This window comes from Alexandromys fortis, unplaced genomic scaffold (assembly GCF_014885135.2).
Source record: "Alexandromys fortis isolate MF-2015 unplaced genomic scaffold, M_Fortis_MF-2015_v1.1 scaffold_67, whole genome shotgun sequence".
Taxonomy (NCBI): domain Eukaryota; kingdom Metazoa; phylum Chordata; class Mammalia; order Rodentia; family Cricetidae; genus Alexandromys; species Alexandromys fortis.
Window position 1 is genome coordinate 4390206 of NW_026067945.1, and position 20969 is coordinate 4411174.

A 20969-nucleotide genomic window follows, 5' to 3' on the forward strand; every position below is an offset into this window, starting at 1 on the left:
ATTTATTTTGAGAGGTTTTATGTAGCCCAGGTTGGCCTCAAATTTATAATCCTTCTACCTCAGGGATTTGCTAGAAAATGTGTATTATTTTGCAAAAAGTTGATACAACCTCTTCTTTTAGAGACTGCACTTGCTTAGGGGCTGTCCAAAAGTAAAGAAGACACCTTCCCCCCTGGCATGGGTCAAGTAGAGCTTGGTTCCCAGGTCCCTTGGCTTGCTGGGGACTCTGTAGTCCTATGAGGGGCCCCTGAACTGGCCTGTGTCTTTTGGAAAATGTTAGTTGTTAAATAAGTGGGTTGTTTCTTCATGTGAGAAATTATCTAGTATGCTTTCCCTTAAAGAGTCGGTCCCCTGGTCCCAGTTGTACGAGTTGGTGGTTCTCAAAGTGTTTTTATGGCCAATGTGAAAACAGACAATATGAGTACAGCTACCACACCCTCTGCCAGGATGCCTTGACCTCCGAGTTCAATGGGCTTTGCTGGGTCCAGTGAAGTTATTACTGAAAGGGGTTCTTGACTTTTCTTACCAGACATGATCACAGGAAAAGTGAGTTAGTCAGAAATGCAGGTGGTCTTGACAGTCTTAAGCAGAGGAGAAAACTGAAGACAAGGAGAAGAAGTAAGGGGAGAGAAGGGTTCATGGTAGAATAGTCCAAGTTTGAGTCTGGAACATCTCGAAAGGTATGTGCTTTGCTTACCAGAAGGTGGCACCATTAGGAGGTGATGGAAATTATAAGAAGTGGAATTTCTTTAGAAGGAAGTTGGGTCATTGCCCACATGCCCTACTAGGAGCTATTACTCCCTGTGGCTGCCCCTCCTTCTTCTTTTCCCTTTCTTCCTCATTTTTCCTGTCCAAGCCACTTTGTTCCACCATGTGCTCCACGTCACAATCCTCTTTCATTGTCTCCTCCACTCACCACAGTCCCCCACAGAGTAAGGCCAACAAACCACAGACTGGAATCTGAAGCCATGAACCAAGTTGAGTTTTTCCTCCTTAAAAACTGAAGGTGTTAGGCATGCTTCCGAGTGCCAGAAAAGTGCCTAACACAAAGGGACAACCAAAGGACCCTGCCACTCACCTTGGTTCTCACTACTGTAATCTGTTTCTTCTTGGTTGTTCTCCAACAACAACCAATCCTCTTTCCCTTTGCTGTCTGGAGCAGCTAGTAATTTAGAACTCTGTACCAATGGCCAAAGGTAAGAATATTCACAGCAATATTTTTTTCAAACAGTAGAAATGGAGAAACATTAGGTTATTAGAATAATACGTCCATTGAAATGGTAGTAGAAAAAACCTGCTAAGTGATCAGGCAGAGAAGGTGCATGACTGTTGGTTTATAAACAGTATGCAAATTATCACGCCCAGTTCAACTGTAGTTCTGTAAACTTTGTCTATAGAAAGAACAGTGCAAATATATATCTCAAAATGCCCAGAGGGATACCATCCAAACATGATGAGACATTTAGAGGTTGCCGTTTTCTTTTCTTTTTTTTTTGACAATTTTCTTCTTTAAAATATTTTTTTCCTTAAAGCAGCCCACACTGGGTAGATTTTACTTTGTTATCATGGAGAAGAATTGCTGAACTAGCAGATTGGGTGGGGGCACTATTTTTAGAACTGCTTGGACATTTTAATACTGCCAGATTAAAGTGAGACTTTCCAGGGAGTTTCAATTGAGAGGGTGTATACAGAGATGGTCAGGTCATACTATTTATTTATTTATTTATTTATTTATTTATTTATTTATTTATTAAGGATTTCTGTCTCTTCCCCGCCACCGCCTCCCATTTCTCTCTCTGACCAAGGAAGTGAATGATCTATATGGTCAGGTCATACTTAAGAGTGGAACGCTTCGCTGCAGCCTGGACCAGCTCAGGAAGCCTGGCAATGGGCCTCAAATGACCTAGCTCTGATCAAGAGATTCCAGGATATTTATCTCTGATTTCCAGCTGAGGGCTAATGGGAACAATCAAATATGCTCCTACAATACCATCTTTGTGGTGATGTGGGAGTGTCATATATCAATCTGTTGATTTCATTGGTTAAGCAATAAACAAACTCCTTGGCCCTGATAGGTTAAAACATAGGTGGGAGGAGTAAACAGAATAGGATTTTGGGAGGAAGAGGAAGTGAGCTCAGACTCGACAGCTCTGCTCTCTGGAGCAGAGGCCCTGCTTCGCTCTCCTGGGCATACACGATGAAGCTCTGACCCAGGATGGACGTAGGCTAGACTCTTCCTGGTAAGCGCACCTTGGGGTGCTTACACACATTATTAGAAATGGGCTAGTCCAGGTGCGAGAATTAGCCTAGAAGAGGCTAGATAGAAATGGACCAAGCAGTGCTTAAATGAATACAGTTTGTGTGTTGTTATTTCAGGGCATAAGCTAGCAGGCAGCCGGGGTGCTAGGGACTCAGCCCCGCCGTTCCAATTACAACACTGTGGCTTTGCTGCCTGCAGCTCCAAGACAACCCCCTGAAGTCCGGGTATCCTGAAACCTCTACTGCTTTCCTGACATGAAAATGGTTCCTCTACTCTGCCTACTTTTGATCTCTGCTACATCCAAGTGGTAGGCTTTCTGCTCCTGCAACAAGCTCTGAATACTGCTTGACCCCTGCTTGTTTTCTTCTGGGACATGGGGGTCTTTTTCTACCCACACACAAATGCACTCTTTGGAGAAACAAGGTATATTTAAAAATTAGTTCTATTTCTATTGATAGAGGGTTCTCTTCCGCCATGTCCCGCAGTCCTTTAGTCCCAAAGAAATAGACAGAAGCTTACATCAATTATAAATTGGTTGGCCTATTAGCTCAAGCTTCTTATTAACTCTTATATCTTACATGAACCCATAGTTCTTGGCTGTGTTAGCCATGTGGCTTGGTACCTTTTATCAGTGAGGCATTCTCATCTTGATTCCTCTGTGTCTGGGTGATGGCTGCAGACTGAGCCTTTCATCTTCCCAGAATTCTCCTGTTCTGGTCATCCTGCCTATACTTCCTGCCTGGGTACTGGTCAATTAGCATTTTATTAAACAAGTACAAGAGACAAATCTTTACAATGTACAAGGCCATTGTCCCACAGCATATTCTACTGCTAAGAATTAATTATTCATTGTTACAAAAATATTTTCTTATGCATGCATACAGTGTGTGTTTGTATATATGTGCATGTGGGTTGTGTATATGTACATGTAGGGTATGTATGTATATGTGGGGTGCATGTACTTGTAGAATGTATGTGTGTATGTGGGGTGTGTGTGTGCATGTGGGTGTGTGTACATGTGGGGTATGTGTATGTGCATGTGAGGTGTGTATGCTTGTGGAGTGTATGTGTATATGTGTGTGTTGCATGCTTATGTGTGAGCATGCCTATGGAAATCAGAGGAGGACTTTTGACTGCCTTTCTCTATAGCCGTTTCTTAATTTCTGCTGTAGAGAGACACCATGAGCATGGCAACTGTTACAAAGGAAAACATGTATTGTGGCTGGCTTACAGTTCAGACGTTTAGTCCATTATTGTCATAACAGATGGCATGTCTGCATACAGGCAGACATGGTACTGAAGAAGTTGAGAGATTTACATCTTGACCTGTAGGCTGTAGGAAGGAGTCTGAGTGTCATACTGAGCACAGCTTGAGCAAAGGACTTCAAAGCCCACCCACACAATGACACACTACCTCCAATAAGACCACACCTACTCCAACAAGGCCGCACTCTCTCCAACAAGGCTACACCTAGTCTAACAAGGCCATACCCACTCAAACAAGGCCACACTTCCTAAAACTGTCATTTCCTTTGAGGCCATTTTCTTTCAAACTACCACATGTTGTCTTCCTTATGCCTGGATGTTGCTCTCTCTGAATCTACAGTTGGGCAGTGAACCCGATAGTTCTGCCAGGCTCTTCTCACCCAACATGGTGTTGTAGACTGTCTCAGTCATACCTTCCTTTGTGAGTCAGGGGATTCAAGCTAAGATTACCACACTTGCAATTCTTTTTCCCACTGAGCAACTTCCCTAGACCTTGTTCCAGAAACATTTCTGGGGAGGGGAGGGGAAAGGGAGAAGGAGGAAGAAAGAGAAGACAAACTTAAATCTTAAGCCCATCTGTAGTTGGAGACTGCTTGTTTGTTTCTGGATGCCCAGACTTGAAATACTCACACAGAAAGTATATTATTTGCAGTACTGTTTGGCCAATAGCTTAAGTGTATTTCTGGCTAACTCTTACATCTTAAATTAACCCATTTCTATTATTTTATATTTTACCATGAGACTTGTGGCCTACTGGCAAGGTTCCAGCTGTTGGCTTGTGTCTTTCTCTTCTGGTGGGTCCATCGAGTCTCCCTGACTGCCTACTCTCTCTCTACATATCTCTTTCAGCCTGGGTTTACTCTGCCTAGTCATTGGCCTAAAGAAGCTTCTTTATTAACCAATAAAAGCAATACATATACAAGAGGACTTCCCACACAACTTCCCCTTTTCTGTTTAAGTAAAAAGGAAGGTTTAAACTTTAACATAGTAAAATTACATATAACAAAGCAGGTATCAAGCAAGAATTACAATTACAATATTTATATCTACTTTATCTTTTTATCATAACTTCATCATTCTATCATAACAGAAAACTGTAACTATAGCTGTAAATTCTTCAACTACATCAAAGTCTCCAGAAGGATATAATATTACCTAAGTAAACAGGAAGTGCATTGTAAGCAACTCCCAAAACTCTAGAATTGACAGAGACATCTCGCTGCTTTGACAGTCACTCAAAGTCTTCTGTAATGTTAAGGCACCCATTTTCAACCTACAGGCCCATAGTATCTGGCAGAATTTTCCATGAGAAATTTCTAGGACAGTTCCACCTATATTGGCAGTTTGTCAGTGATTTTTTATGTATGTGATGCAGTATGTCTTGCAGACACTTTCATGAAGCAGGAACCCCAAAGGACGGTCTCACTTTCTTTAGGCAACTTCAGCAATCATTTTTCTGTGGGTCCTGCATCTCCAATTTACAGCATATCATCAAATATTCCAGGCAAGAGCAGCTTCTTGCCCAAATGGCTAAGAAACTCCATAAGGAGCTTCTTTGATGCCCATCATCTTCTTGAAGTAGATTGGTGCTGCCAGGAGTAGATGTGTCTCATTGCCATGAAAAGTCCTAAATTTTTACAACATTTTAAATGCCATATTCTGAAGGTCTCGGAAAGATTTGAAGAATACCTATCTAACTGAAATATATCTCTATATATCTAATTAATATCACTACAAACTTAACTATTATAGATGATTATCTATTAACCTATATTTCTTTTTCTTCTTTTTTATTATTTTTCCATTCAAATATTTACACTTCCTTCTTAATTATACATTACATTTTTAACTGAGCTTCACAAACACAATACCTTAATCAAGAGCAGAAATATCCATATAACAAAATTGATCTTAAATTTGTATCATTAAACCAAAATCCATACCAATGCAAATATCCATCATTAAGTTCCAATGGCTTAAAATGTTTCAGAGACATCATGGTTTTCTTTTTTCCCTTTTTATTTCTCTTGAAAAGAAAACAAATATCTTTTTTCATTTTACATACCAACCCCAGGTCCTACTACCTCCCTCTTCCCATTCCCTCCACTTATTCCCCGCCCCATCCCACACCCATTCCTCAGAGCGAGTAAGGCACATTGCTACCAGGAATTAACTTTGATAAGTGAATCCATAGGGTTCAGGGATACCTAAACCTTTTTTGAAATCCCATAACCATGACCTTCTGGTACTAAATTTATAGAAAAATAGATACAATATTATAATGTTAGAGTTGCAAAGGGTTTGAACTAGAACAAGGCCTCATCAAACATGATGGAAGCAGTCAAGATAGTGGTTTTACTGTTTAAATTACATTGTTAAAGTTTGCCATTAATAGACATAACTACAAAATTTATAGAGTTCTTTTATTTTTTGAGAGAAAGTTCAGAAATTTGGAAGAAAAGGCTGTTGGAGAATTTATAAAAAAACATGCTGAAGTAACACATAAGAGATAGAGTAGTTGTGACTTTATAGCAGGTTTTCAAAAACATCAAGAGTATGTTACATTGAAAAGAACAATAAAAGGGCACTTTGATTCCTGCATTTATGGGTGCCTATATGTGAGATGTGGGGGAGATAGTCAGAACACAAGTTATTATACGGAGATGATATGTTAATGGTAACAGTGGTCCACTAGCTTCTTTAACAAAAGTCATACAGTACAGGTCCTGTGTGTCTCATATATCCAGTTCTGTACTTTACATATTTAGAACCACAGACCATTTATAAAAATTATGTAGTATTACTGGATCTGGAGACCAAGAGTTTCTTGAAATTTAAGCTAAAATCTCTCTCTCTCTCTCTCTCTCTCTCTCTCTCTCTCTCTCTCTCTCTCTCTGTGTGTGTGTGTGTGTGTGTGTGTGTGTGTGTATAATACTGTGAAGGTTTTCACTATGGAAAACTGAATGATCTCGTCACATAGTTGGACAAGTCCTCACAAAACATTGATGAAAAAGTGAATATTATATAAAGAAACACCATACCTTCACTTATTTCCTCTATTTCACGGTGCATGTAAACAACTTTTAACTGAACATTTTAAAAGTATAAGCCTTAATCCATTAAAGGATCAAGTATGGAAGAAGTTTTTTCCTATTCCCAGGGAGCATGCTGTGGATGGAAAATGGGCAAATGATCCATATAATCCTGAATCATGAGTTACCATAGAGAAAGCTCCCCAGGTGATCAACTCCATAGATAATCAGTAACATAGGTAGTCAGTTGCACAGGTAGCACCTCAATAGATGGTTGGCTCCATGGGATAGTCAGATCTACGGGTAGTCAGCCAATAGGTATATGTAATAGCTATACGTATTCAGCTTCCTAAGTAAAAGCCCCATAGATAGTAGCTCCATACATAATAGCTCCATAGGTAGCCTTCTCTGTAGGTAGTCAGCTCCACCTATAGGTAATAGTTCCATATTTAATAACTCCATAGGTATCTCCATAGGTAGTCAGCTCCATAGGTAGTCATATCCATAGGTAGTAGTTCCCTATTTGATAACTCAATAGGTAGTCATCAGCTCCATAGATACCCATTTCTATATGGATTGGCTCCATAGATAGTCAACTCCATAAGTAGTCAGCTTCATCTGGAAGAACTCTATTGATAATGCTCCATAGATCATCACCTCCACCTGTAGATGCAGTGATTCTGCCATGGATTGGCTGAAAAGTCCACCTCTTCTAAGGTTCATTCAGCTTCTCTACTTTCTTTGGCAAACACCTGTGTGCTTGATTTAGCAGTTTACTTTTTGTATTAAGAGAATTAGGCTGGGACTGAACAAGCATTTGATCAAACCGGACTCTCTGAATGTGGCTGACGATGGGGGCTGACTGAGAAGCCGGTGATAATGGCACTGGGACTTGTTTCTATTGCATGTACTGGCTTTTTGGGACCCTAGTCTATTTGGATGCACAGCTTCCTAGGCCTGGATGGAGAGGGGAGGGCCTTGGACTTCCCACAGGGCAGGGTACCCTGCCCTCTCTTAAAACTGGAGGAGGAGGGAGGAGGGTGAGTGAGGGAGTGGGAGGGGAATGGGAGGAAGGGAAGAAATGGAAATTTTTGAATGGAATATATTTAAAAGAGAACAAGGCACTGATGGTACTGGACGTGCAGGGATTTCTATATTGTCAGAGTTTGGGAGAATGAAGGATTTAGTTTGGAAGGTCTGTCTGAGGAAAGGATGTGTGTACCCATAGCTTTCCCCACAAGAGCTACTGTTTAGCGCATGCTCTTCAGTTTCCTCAGACTAGTCAGGTCTACACAGGGAAGGCGTACTTGGAAGGCTCTTAAGAGGAGACTTGGTTGCTAAGTGATGCTGAGGTGAAGCTTACCTGTCCAGTTTGAGCTTTGCCAGTGGGAAAGTGGAGCTCTTGGTCAGCTGAGGGGAAGAGGGGAAGTGTCTTGGAAACAGCAGCGGAGTGGAGGAGAGGTGAGTCTGTGGGATGCAAGGGTTCCTGTTGTCACCTCATGTGACCCAGCGCCCATCTTTCTCTCTCACATCTGACACTGGAGCTCTCAGTCCTTGCTCTCTTGCTGCCTGCTCGACCCTTTTGTTTTCTCCATGTTCTCAACGTGGCCCACACAGCCCAATCTTTTTAGGTTGTAAAGAGAATCAGGAATCTGTGTTAACGACAGCTAGGGTCGGTGGTGCTCGCATGGAATGCCAGTACTCAAGTTTAAGGAAGGAGGATCTATACTAGTTCAAGGCCAAACTCAGCTTCCAAGCAGCAAGTTTGAGGACAATCCCCAGCTGCATCTTGTCGAAAAAACCAAACACAAAGAACCAAGTGCTAGTGGCAAGTGAGTGGGAAACGCTGCGTCTGTTAATTTTCCAGTAGCTCTAGGCCTCAAACGGCAACTGAAAAATGAACTCATTCCTTTCAAGACTTAATTAAGATCCCATATCAGGAGCAATAAGAAGTCGAAACAGTATCAAGGGGACAATAAAAACCACTGGTTCCTTTTGCATGTAATAGGATGTTGTATTTCAGAAAACTTGCTCCACTACTACTACTACAACAACGACGACTACTATTTTGCTTTGCCTTTTGAGATCGAGTTTCTCCACGTAGCTCTGGCTGTTCTGGAACTAGCTCTGTAAAGCAGACTGACCTTGAACTCAAAGAGATCTGACTGCTTCTAATCCCAGTGCTGGGATTCAAGGCACGAGCCGCCCCTGCCCTGCTTCTATCGTATTCTTTTTATCGAAGGGAGGAAATAAAAATGAAGTTTCACTCATTGACAACCCTAAGCCACTCTGCTTGTCTTAGATCTGCAATATATCTGCAGGAACATTCCTGGATCAATGCAGTTACTGACACAGGGATTCATTTCATGTTGAGATCCAGGTTCATTCCATTGTGGCATCAATCAGTGGTTTGACTTATTACATGGGTGATGCAGAGATGACTGTATATTTTATTTGTTTTCCAATCCAGAAGAGTCATTGCAAGATTACCGAGGAAGCTTTTTACACTAAACCGTACCTCCTTCTTTTTTTGTTTCTCCCTCTGTTGAAAAACAACTGGACAATCAAATGGTCCCTGGTTGCAGATGGTCTCTGGGTGCATATGGATGCAATCTGGGTTTGAGAATGCTTGCTGACAGAAAGCAGAGCTTTAATCGATTCCAAAAGGCCTATCATATGGATATTTGAAATGCCATGCTATAAACAACATTCTCCTGTCTTATGGGATGTTCTACAGGGTTGAATGCAGATGAAAGCCAAAGTTTCTATCATGCAGCAAAGCCTAAAGTGAACGCAAACCTCGTAAGTGCTCCTTTTATTTTCTGTCAGATTTTGTTAACTGACTGTCTTCCAACATCAGAACTACAAACGTCCTCAATGCTTTGGCCATTTGCTGACCCTCATGCGCGCTCTCTCTCTCTCTCTCTCTCTCTCTCTCTCTCTCTCTCTCTCTCTCTCTCTCTCTCTCTTCTCCATATAATTCAAGGGAACTTTCAGAAACATTCAGTTTTCCCCAGTCAGAGGGAATTCAGTAAAAAATTTAAGCTAGTAGATAAATCAGGAGTTCAGTCTGCAGCAATTTGGATGGACTGGAGCAATTTGCATGCTTGACGGACTCTCAGCAAATACCCTCCTGTCTTGTCATGAGACCTTTTCTTCCCTAGGATCTAAGTGATTTTTATCAAGACGTCCTCATAACTAGATTAGGCATGTAGTACTAGCAACTTAACTATGTAGACATCCTTCATTGAAATTTCATTCATTCATTTAGGAAATAGTTATTTTTCCTAAATGCTAATTATAAAGATATACACAGCCATGTAAAGAATATCATATGAAGAAACATACAGTGAGATTAAACTTCCCTCTTCCTTGCTCCAACCCATCCTGCAGATATTTTCCTTTGGGGCAATGGGGATGTACTGTATAACCTTTTAGACATCCTGATCCATAGACAAAGCTTTATTAGAGTACATAATGAAGTGTCTATGAATGCATTTGTTAAAAATATCATATTGCATATGCTTTTCTGGAATTTTCCTTACTTAACCTTTCACACAACATTATCATAGATATCAGTTCACAACTTTTATTGTATAAATAAATTATATTGTTATTTACAAACTTTTCTTGTATAAGATGAACTTGTATGTGAATTACAGATCTTTATGGATGTCATGAGTGATAGATTGTAAGACAAACATTTGCTTCACCATTCTTCTGTTGATGGGCATTCATGTGGCTCTTATTTTCTTTCTCTCTTTTTTCTTTTTTGCTTTTGAGAGACAGGGTTTTTCTGTGTTGTCCTGAATGTCCTGAAATTCTCTCTGTAGACCAACCAGAGTGGCTTCAAACTCGCAGAGAACTACGTGCCTCTGCCTCCCAAGTGCTAGGATTAAAGGCATGAGCCACCACTGCCTAGTCATACCTCTTAATTTCTAATACTGAAATCAGTGCACCATAAATATCTGCTTTTGATCTTGTACCAGCATGTCTGTAAGGTTCATTCTCTGAGAACAGGAATTCTTCTGTTTTTCTTTTACATTTATCAAGTAATTACAGTGTTCAGAATTCTGGGGAAATAAACATCAAGAGAACAAGAACACACTCACACACTCAATGACTCCAGCTCTCACAAAGTTTATGGTGTCGATAGCCAAGAAATCCATGAGAATATTGAATTTCAAGTAGGACATTCTGGGCTCTGTAGAGAAGACACAGTGGGACTGTCGGGGAGAAAACCCATTGGCTCTTTAACCAGGCTTTGCAAAGTGATAATTACTAAGAGGTTGGAGCTCAGTGTAACAAGCTCACATGTTATCAACCCAACTACTTGACTGAAGCAAAATGTACAGGGATGCAAAGGAAACTTGTTAGGAAACCATCTGCACAAAAGTCCAGATAGCACACTGGATTTGAAGTTTTAGAGAGTTTTTATGTTTGTGAAGGAGAGAGCTGTTATAGTTTATTAGATGACCTCAGACTGAAACAACTCTTGTTTCAAAGGTTCTTTTTTTTCTCCGTGCTTGATAGAAGCAAGGCTTTTATTTTGGCTCAAGGCTAGCTTGTTTTAGTTTTCAACTTCATATACACACGGGATCAGCAGCAGTCTCCTCTTGAATCTGGACCATTTGATGAGTCTTCTATATTTTGTTAGTGTTGCAGAATTTCAAGAGGGGAATGTTCTTACTTTTAAATTCTATTTCTTGTTTCAATCTGAGCCCCCAGGATCCTTTTCTTTTTCTTCAGCAGCCTTAGGTGCGCCATCCTCATTTGTGGAATCTTACTGAAGTAGGCCGGCCTTAGCCTCTTACAAATTTAGTCAAGGGGGCTGGAAAAGTGCTCAGTGGTTAGAGGTCCAGAGTTCATTCCCCATCACCCACATCTGGTCACTCACAATTACTTCACTACAGCTCCAGGGGATCTAAAACCCTTTTAGGGCCTCCTTGGGTCCTCACATTTGTAAATTCTTACACAGCTATACACACAAACACCTAATTTAAAACATAAAAATAAAGTCTTTGAACAATGTGTCCCAAGTTAGAATAACCTTCCTTAGAGGAGACCCATAGCCATGTGCTCCACCATCTTTTGAGATATGAAAGTTAGCATGGGAATTTTCCAGATTTTTCTCATTTTGTACATAGTACTTATCTAAAATTCCTTTCGTATGTTGGAGGAGGCTCTTTGTTGGTTCCTAGACAATTAGACCTGAAATAATCACACAATCACACAGAAACCATATTATTTAAATCAATGCTTGGCCCATTAGTTTTAGCTTTTTAGTGACTGACTCTTACATCTTAATTTAACCCATCTCCATTAATCTGTGCACCACCACCATTCACAGCATACACAGGGGAATCCCACATCACCTCCCTTTTTCTGTTAAAATAAAAAGGAAGATTTTAATTTTAATATAGTAAAATTACATATAACAAAATAGGTATCAGGTAAGAATTATAGTTACAATATTTATATCTACTTTATCTTTTGTCATAACTAAAGAAAACTACAATTATAACTATCTACTCTTCAACTCCATCAAAGACTCCAGAAGGATATAATATTACCTAAGTAAACAGAAAGTGCATTGTAAGCAACTTCAAAAACTCTAGAAATAACAGAGACTTCTTGCTGCCTGGACAGTCACCACAAGTTCTTCTGTACCATTGGGGCATCCATCTTCAGCCTTATGACCCATAGTATCTGGTAGACTTTTTCATGAAGCAGGAAATTTCAAAGAGAGATATGTCTATATTGGCAGTGTGTCAGCCACTTTCTTTTGTGTCCTGCCTGATCTCTGGCAGATTTTTTTTTTCATGGAGCAGGAACCCCTAAGGACTATCTTACCTTCTTTAGGCAGTTTCAGAAGTCATCTCTCTGTGGGTCCTGCATGTCCAGTTTATCAAGTAGTCCAGGTAAGAGCATATTTTTGCCCAAATGGTTAAACAGCTCCATGAGGAGCCTCTTCTATGTCCATCTCCCTCTTGAAGTTATTGGTGCTGCCAGGAGCAGATATGTCTCACTGTCATGAAAGGTCCTAAGTTCTTAAAATATTTCAAATGCCATATTCTGAAGGTCTCTGAAAGATTTGAAGAATACTTATCTAACTGAAATATATCTCTGTATATCTAGGAAAACCTAACTAACATGACTACAAGCTTGACTTTTATGGATGACTATCAGTTAACTTATATTTCTTAATTATGCATTATATTTTTAAATGAGCTGGACAAACACAATACCTTAATCAAGGTCAGAAATACATATACACATATAACAAAACTGACCTTAAATTTGTATCAATAAACCAAGATCCATGCCAATGCAAATCTCTATAGCATATCCCTCTTTAAATGTAAACAAACTTTTATAAACAATGTCTGGGAATATAGGCATAGTTCTTTCTCTCCAAACTGCTTCCTGCTGGGATTGGGGCCACTGTTAATCAGGTCTTTCATGGTATATCCTGTGTGCTAGGATCATCTTAGTCAGAAGTTAGATGAAGTAATTTTTGGGGGATATTCACGGCAACCTTTCAGGTGGTTTTGGTCCATCAAACAATATTAGTCTGGAAGCAATCTACAGGTTCTCATCCACTGTGAAAATAAAAGAAGAACCTCTTTTCCAAAGCAACTTATCTTTAGATCCATATTTTGAAATCAAGATACCTTTAAAACATATATGCTGGTCTAGCTTAGCAGCCCATGCAATGAAATTTCTCTCTGTACTTAGCTCCTTCACAATCAAAAACTTCAACGAAAACACATTAATATACATAATCCAGACTCTCTTTAATATTCCATCTTTATGTGTTTTTTCTTACTCTATTACTTTTTAATATTTATTTTATTATCTTTTCTCCTTTAATCTATGCCTGTATATACTCTGTCTCTTTAAAGAATTTGCTTTATTATTTTATAAACCATTTATTTCCTTTTATGACTCTTTATACTCTTTCTTCTCTATCCCAATGATATACTTTTATCCAACAGTCTTATCCATTTAGAGGTCTTTTATGTCTGAATCTGTTCTATTGTGTATCTGAAATTCTTTTATGTCTTGAAGAGCTTTTACAATGATAAACAGCTTGGTTGCAGCTGCTCTAGATGCTGGCTCTGCCTCTCTCTCTCTCCTTTCAAAATGGTGGAGGTACCATTACTGCCAGCTCTGGGACTGCCAGGTAGGAGCCATGCTCAGCACTTTAACTCTGAGAATGAGCATGAGGCACATAAACCCTTTTTTCTGAGTAATAGCTAGATATGCCATGCAGAGCATTGAGTGGCCTGGAAATATCTCTGTGTATGGTGGGAGGGATCTGTTATGTTCTCCTGCCTGTGCACTCCTAGCAGTCTTGATCCCACCACCAGGCGGGGGTGCTGAGCTGCGGGCATGGGCTCAGCTACTTTCCCAAGTGGGCATACAAACACCTGGGCCCACAAACCCCATTCAAATGCTCCATAGCCAGACTTCCAGAAAGGGTCAGAGTTCGCACCAGCAGCACAGCCCAGAAAGCCAGCAGTTCAAAACCACAGCCTTTTTTCCTGCTACTGCTGAATCAGGAAAAACTCTCTTAAAGGAGCAGCAGCGTGCTGCCAACAAGCAAAGGCCATTTGGGAAAATAAATGCAGCTAAACTTTGTTTTTTTCTTTTAGTGTCTAGAATTCCTGTCCAAGCCCTCTCAGGATTTACATGAATTTTGTCCACCACTTTGACATGCCAATTTGTAGGAAGGAGGAAGGAGGCTGCTTGTTGGTTCCGCTTAGCCCCGAAATAATCACACAGAAACCATATTATTTAAATCACTGCTTGTCCCATTAGCTTTAGCTTCTTATTGGCTGACTCTTACATCTTAATTTAACCCATCTCAGTTAATCTGTCTCTGGCAGTGGCTCCATGGCTTCCCTCTCACTCTGTCTCCTTTCTCCCAGCCTTCAGTTTAGTTTTCCCTGCCTACCTCTGTTCTCCCCCCGCTCTGCCTTAGGCTCAAAGCAGTTTTTTTTTAAATCGATAGTATTCTGAATCCCTCTTTTCCAGTGAGTTTCCAGATGTAGAAGCAGGCCAGGTGGTGTTGGCACACACCTTTAATCCCAGCACTAAGGAGGCAGAAGCTGGCAGATCTCTGTGAGTTCAAGGCCAGCCTGGTCTACAGAGCAAGTTCCAGGACAGGCTTTATAGTTACACAGAGAATTCCTGTCTTGAAAAACAGAAAACAAAAAGTTGAAGAAGCAACTATACTCTGGACGGATTACTCATTTAGTCCCAGTTTGAATGCTGAGGATGCTGAAAGAACCCTTAAGCCACAAGGCACCAATGGAAAGAAGGAAGGCACTGGAGAGATGTCCAGGAGAATCCACTTCCTCCTAAAGAAGTAAGGGAATGAGTTTATCATGCTGTTGAATGTGCCTTCAAATCCGAGAGGAAGAGGATTGGTGAGAGTTCGAAATTAATCAGTAGATGGAACTAGCCAGGGGACACCAGAGGAGGACAGGTATGGAAGAAATTGAACAGAACCCCAAGGTGATGGATGCCGCTGAGTCAGCATAGAGGATGGTGAATTTACAGGCATGGTACAGGGAGACTTCTGTCTGCAGCCATCCATTTTGGGGATCAGTAAGTTGAAGACCAGTGTGAGGATGCCTGAGCCATTTGTATCTTCAGTCTAAGTTGGGGATCACTTCCTCTTTCATCTAGTTTCCTGTCTTGACAATGGTTTTCCAAGCCTTTAGTAGGGCTATCTAGACTGGCACACAGATGGAAATGTATAGAAACGGATCAGTAGAAGCAGAAATAGGGGATAAGGAAAGAAAAAAGAAAGAAAGAAAGAAAGAAAGAAAGAAAGAAAGAAAGAGAAGGGAAGAAAGTTTTCCTCTCTCTGTAACCATGAACAATTTAGCTTTTCCCTCTCACTTCCTATCAAAGGTGCACACATGCGCATGCTCGCACACACTTTCACACACACACACACACACACACTCACACATGCATGCACGCACACACGGTGAAGTCTTCTTTTCATCTTTCCGCCATCATTTACTCAGTACACTTGCTCACATTTCCTTCTTTCCTGCCCAGCCCTGTCTCTAAGTTTGCTTTCTTTCTGTGACCCTTTTCTCTATGCTGAATGTGCCTGTGCACTCCCACGCCTTGCCTCCCTCTGCCTGCTGCCTCTGCCTTCTGCCCCTCCTGCTGCCAGGATCCCATCCAGTCCCCAGAGCAAGGACAGCTGCTGACAATTTAGAGCACATGAAGGCCACCAAACAGGTTGCTAATCTTTTTTAGCCTACGGAATATGTCTCAGCCTTTGGTAAGGGGAGGGAGGGGGGCAAAGGCTTTGAGAAGTGGAGCAGAGAGCAAGGAGAAACAGCAACAGTTGCAGGGAGCCCAAGAGCACCAGCAGGAGGGAAATGCTAGCCTGCCATTTCTAGATGCTGGGGAACATATGGAGAGCCTGGGATTGTTGTCAGCTGCCCAGATTAGGCTGTGCCATCCCAGAGGCTTTATTGTGCTCTCTGCAGAAAGTGTTGTGGTGAACTCTCTTACCTGTGGTGGTTCCAGGAGGTGCCCCAAGACTTCCAGGATCTCACTACAACAGACTGCCTCTTTAGCCATTCTGGGAGTGCACCTTAACAAGTTCCCTTCAGGCTTTGAACTTCGGGTGTTTAGTTCGTTGCCATTTTATTATATGCTTGCAAACAATGCTATAGTGAGAATCTACAATTGACAGGATTCTCAGTGGACCAGAGCCAATATAATTTATATATAATACAAAAGAATTAAATGGTGATACACAATACAAGTTGGATACACCAATGATGACCACCTATTGATCCAGGAGAGGGAGGCCCAGTACTTGATAGCCTCTCAGCCCGTAAGACTGAATGATGCACTAGCCCAAGCTTGGCACTGATACTGGAAGTCTAGTGAGCTGCTGGTATTAGGTTAAGTGTTAGAAGGATAAAAAGGGCTGGGTTCCGAGGGCAGCATTCACAATGTAGATACACTCACCAGTAAAGATCTCAGGCTAGTGAAGGAGGCAGCATGTTTCCCTTGGATTCCTTCACTTCTCTGTCACTCCTGGAAGGTTCTTCCCACTCTGGAGTAGGGGTTCCCTATCAGCTGATCCTTCATGGGAATGTCCTCATGGACCATTCCAGAAGCATGTTTCTTAATTGATTTTCACTCCAGTGAAGCCCACAATCAAGATTTACCATGACAGTATTTTTAACGTACCCTGTACACTCACTATACACAAGTACCTTAGAAGCAGAGTATTTACAGACAAGAGCAATTTGTACTTATATTTATTGGCCTATTGATGCATGATTATCAATTAGTATTCTTTACCCATTATGTGGAATAATACAGAAATGAGTTATAGTACCCACATTTTAGAACACTTGGCAATACAAATATCTTGCTTTATTTTAATAATTTTCATACTCAAGAATATATCTATATGTGTTTATATGCTTATATGGGACATATTCCAAAAGAAAAATACCATAATGTACATATTGGTTATTTGGGGGGGGCATTAGGGTTTTAGGGCATGGGATTTTATTTAGGAGGGAATTATTGAGATTAATTTCTATTTTTTCTGATAATAATGTGTGTAATTAAATTCTTAAAAATAATTATACATTTACATTTTTAGCTAAAATGCGTTTACATACCTTCCGTGCATTTCCACGAATCCTCCCAAATCTCTGGCCTCTTTTTATTTTGATTTTATTATCATATAAGTGAATAAAAGTATAAATACAACTTTCTGAGTTTGTCAGTGTTGATTGTACACATATGATTTCAGGAGTGACCACTTGGCGGATAACCAACTAGGAGCTCATCCCTGGAGACTACTATTTCTCTCTTTTTTACAGTCCTTAGTCTTTAGACAGGAGAATAACAGGATACAAGGTATATGAAGTGATTGGGAAAAGCAGGAATGAGATGTAACTGGCATTGGGTGGGGTCAATACATAAAGAGGGGAAAAAAATCAAATGATGCAAAGGGTGTTAGAGAAAGCCATAAAAATCTATATGTATAATCAAATTGTGCCACTTGGGATGGGCAACACTAATCGGAGGGCCACAGACGATCTAACCTCCCCATATTTGGAATGAAAAACCTTCTTCCTAGTTGTTGGTCAGAGGAGTCCAAGAGACCCCGCCCCCCCAAACAATGTATGCTATTGTTGCCTTTGGTTATCTCATTGAGGTTGAAGGTAAGTCCCCATTACTGAAGACAGCACGCACTATGGAGACAGGACTTAGGAGCTGAGCTGGATCAGACTTGAAATTCCAATCCTTGAAGATTACCTTTTATTATATAAACTACCAACAAAGGGAAGCAACCAGTAATTCTGTCCAGCTACACTGTCTGTGAGCTGCAGCAATGACCAGTATGGCACGACATCACTAAGGATACACTACTGGCACTTATATTTTCTTTTATTGATTTTATGGAGCTATACATTTTTCCCCATGCCCCTCCCTTCCATCACTTATATCTTGGTGATACCCAACAGCTTTCTAATTGAACTCAAGGTTAACTAAAAAGAAGGGAAGCCTTGTCTGGTACTGGAAACCTAACCAAATTTTGGGGGATAATGATATCTTGGATCTTAGAGGAGAACATTTTACCATCACTTTACTAAACCAGCATAATTCCTAATTGTAATGAACATTTTAATTCTCTAGTTTTGCGTGTCTATGTGTACAAATAATACTCCAGTTAATCCAGGTTTCTCTATTCCTGTACTGCCTTCTTCTTGTAGTGATAGCCTAAGAGGGCTTATGGGTTCTTAAGATTAGCATGATCTAGCCTGTCAATGGGCAGCTGAGGACACAGGGTCTCTGGGAGATGGCCTGAACTATGAGTGTTCATGGAACTAGTATGTGACTGGCATCCAGTATCTACCATTCTCTATGTCGGCACCTTGAGAGTGAGTGCTCTTCTTCCTATGACAAAGTCAACTCTTTATCTCATTTTTGCTTTGATTTGGCACTTGTTACTAAATTAATGAAAATGCAAGGTTCTACATTGCCCATTTGGGGAAGTCATTTTAAACTACAGGGAACTTCTCTTTTGATCCGTGGGGTCCCTGAAGAAGACTGCATAGCTCAATGTGTGTGTGTGTGTGTGTGTGTGTGTGTGCGTGCATGCGTGCGTGTGTGTGCGTGTGTGTGTGTGTGCGTGCATGCGTGCGTGTGTGTGTGTGTGTGTGTGTGTGTGTGTGTTGTAATACCAATCTCCCCAAGGGAATGCGCATGAGCAGGGAAAGTCTGATTTCACAGGCAACCCCACTTACTTAGGTCGGGCTGATGCCAAATTCTAAAGTGCACAGTGCTGCTAGGTCTTTGGAAGGCACATGTCCCACACTAGAGTCTACCTTCATTACACTGAACTGTTGTGTGGTAGTCTATTGTAGTCAGCAGATTTCCACATAGCCAGAAAATGTAGTCATGTAGTCAGAAGCTAGAAGTTTCAGTCTTCTCCTGTTAATGCATTGCTTAGCTGGCTTGTGTGAAGCCCTGCTCTGGATTGTAGTTCTATTCTGTGACCATAGATGAGCTCGGTCATTATAAGGCTGTGGTGGGTAAAGCAGTTACCACACTCTACCCAAATATGATATGTGTATCCCTTGGTAGTTGCACAAAGTATTTAATTGAAATTGGTCTCTACCCATTATAGCATGTATATAGACATATGCATAAGCATACTTACAGCAGTGATAAATGTCTGTAAATCTAACATATATAGGCATAATTTTATATACTATGTATTAAAATAATAAATATACCAAGTAGGTAAACTTTACTGACTTAGTGTTAGAAAAACAATGACAGTAACTGTGCATAAAGCGATTCTCCCATTGACTAGAGAGTATCCCTGATTCCAGCAGACTCCTGGAAATCTCCATCTGCAGTGTGACAGGAGAGAAGCACACAACGGAAGTATTTCTTCCTTGTAGTTGCTGTAGGTCAAGAAGTCATATGACCGAGATTGTTTCTAATGTCATTTTTGAAAGTAAGTAGGACTGTCTCAGTTTAGAATCTCCCCACCATCCCCACCACTACCTCTTTGTTCTTCCATCCTGGGTCTGATTGCATGTTATCACCTTCAAGAGAACAGCTGGGTCACCCTGAAAGGGTGTTAATCTCCCAGTATCTTCCCTCACACCTTATTGACAGCTCAAGTCAGGGTGGCCTACTTCGGTGAATCTGATTTGTCAAAATTCCTTTTTGACTTTATATTCATTTTAAAAAATAGAGGCTCCACAATTTGCCAAGCAGCGTATATAATGATCGCTATTCTGAATGACCTAGCAGAGTTGTGCGGTAGCTCTCTCTTGTTCCAGGGAGGCACCCTGCACTGCTAAAAATGTGCAGCTGCATAAATCAGCAGAGTCTGAGGTGAGCAGGTAACCAGAGAGTCCTAGAAACACCTCAGCATTGTGCAGAGAAACCCAGTGCATGCTGGGTTGAAGACGCAGTGTCGTCAAATGGGATTGGTGAGCTACACTGGACACACACACACACACACAGTCAGTTCCAAGTTGTCCACTCTGTTCTGGAGGCTGTTGGGCTTCTATTCACTGGCTGGAAGGGTGAGAACCATTTGATTAGTCATCAGATGCTGTCAACTATCTGACAACTTAATGAACTCACAGGGTGGAAGGCTATGCAGGGCATATTAAAGAACTAAGAACAGGCGTGAGAGGGGCTCTGTTTCTGGAGTCCCCAGGTTATTAAATGGCAACCCTAGTGCTGAGTGTCTGATACCTCCATATGAGCTTTTTTAGCAGGGTGTTATAAAGCCTCACAAACAATATAGTCTGTTGCTATTCTTCCTCATAAACAATTGCTATTCTTCTTGGTTGCTCTCCAGAAGTGGAGGGTAAGACCCTATTTTTGAAAACATATACTTTGGTGACAGGGCAGAGAGAAGTTAAGCTGGAACTGATGAAAGCTTCCTCCCTGCTGCTGCTATTCAGTCAGCTGGAGGAGGTTGTTATCAAAGATCATCTTAAGGTGGATCTTGTACACTACAATACTGCCTTGCAGGCAATATAAGGCTAGTCATGCAATAGTGGCATGGCTGTTATGGGGAGATCAATCACTCTCTGATTGGATCCAAGGTCCAGTTCACTGGAGGGAAATTATGGAATGTCTGGCACTGCAATTATGAAAACCCAATGCCTGGAAAGGTGGTAAACCCTGAAGGACATCTGTTACTGGCTACGATGTTCTACTGAGTGGACATGTTACAAAGGTGCCTCCTAAAAACACATGCTTACATCTTTAGGTTAGAGCCTTTTGTTTTTGTTTTTGAGACAGGGTTTCTCTGTGTAGCTTTGGAGTCTGTCTTGGCACTCGCTCTGCAGACCAGGCTAGCCTTGAACTCA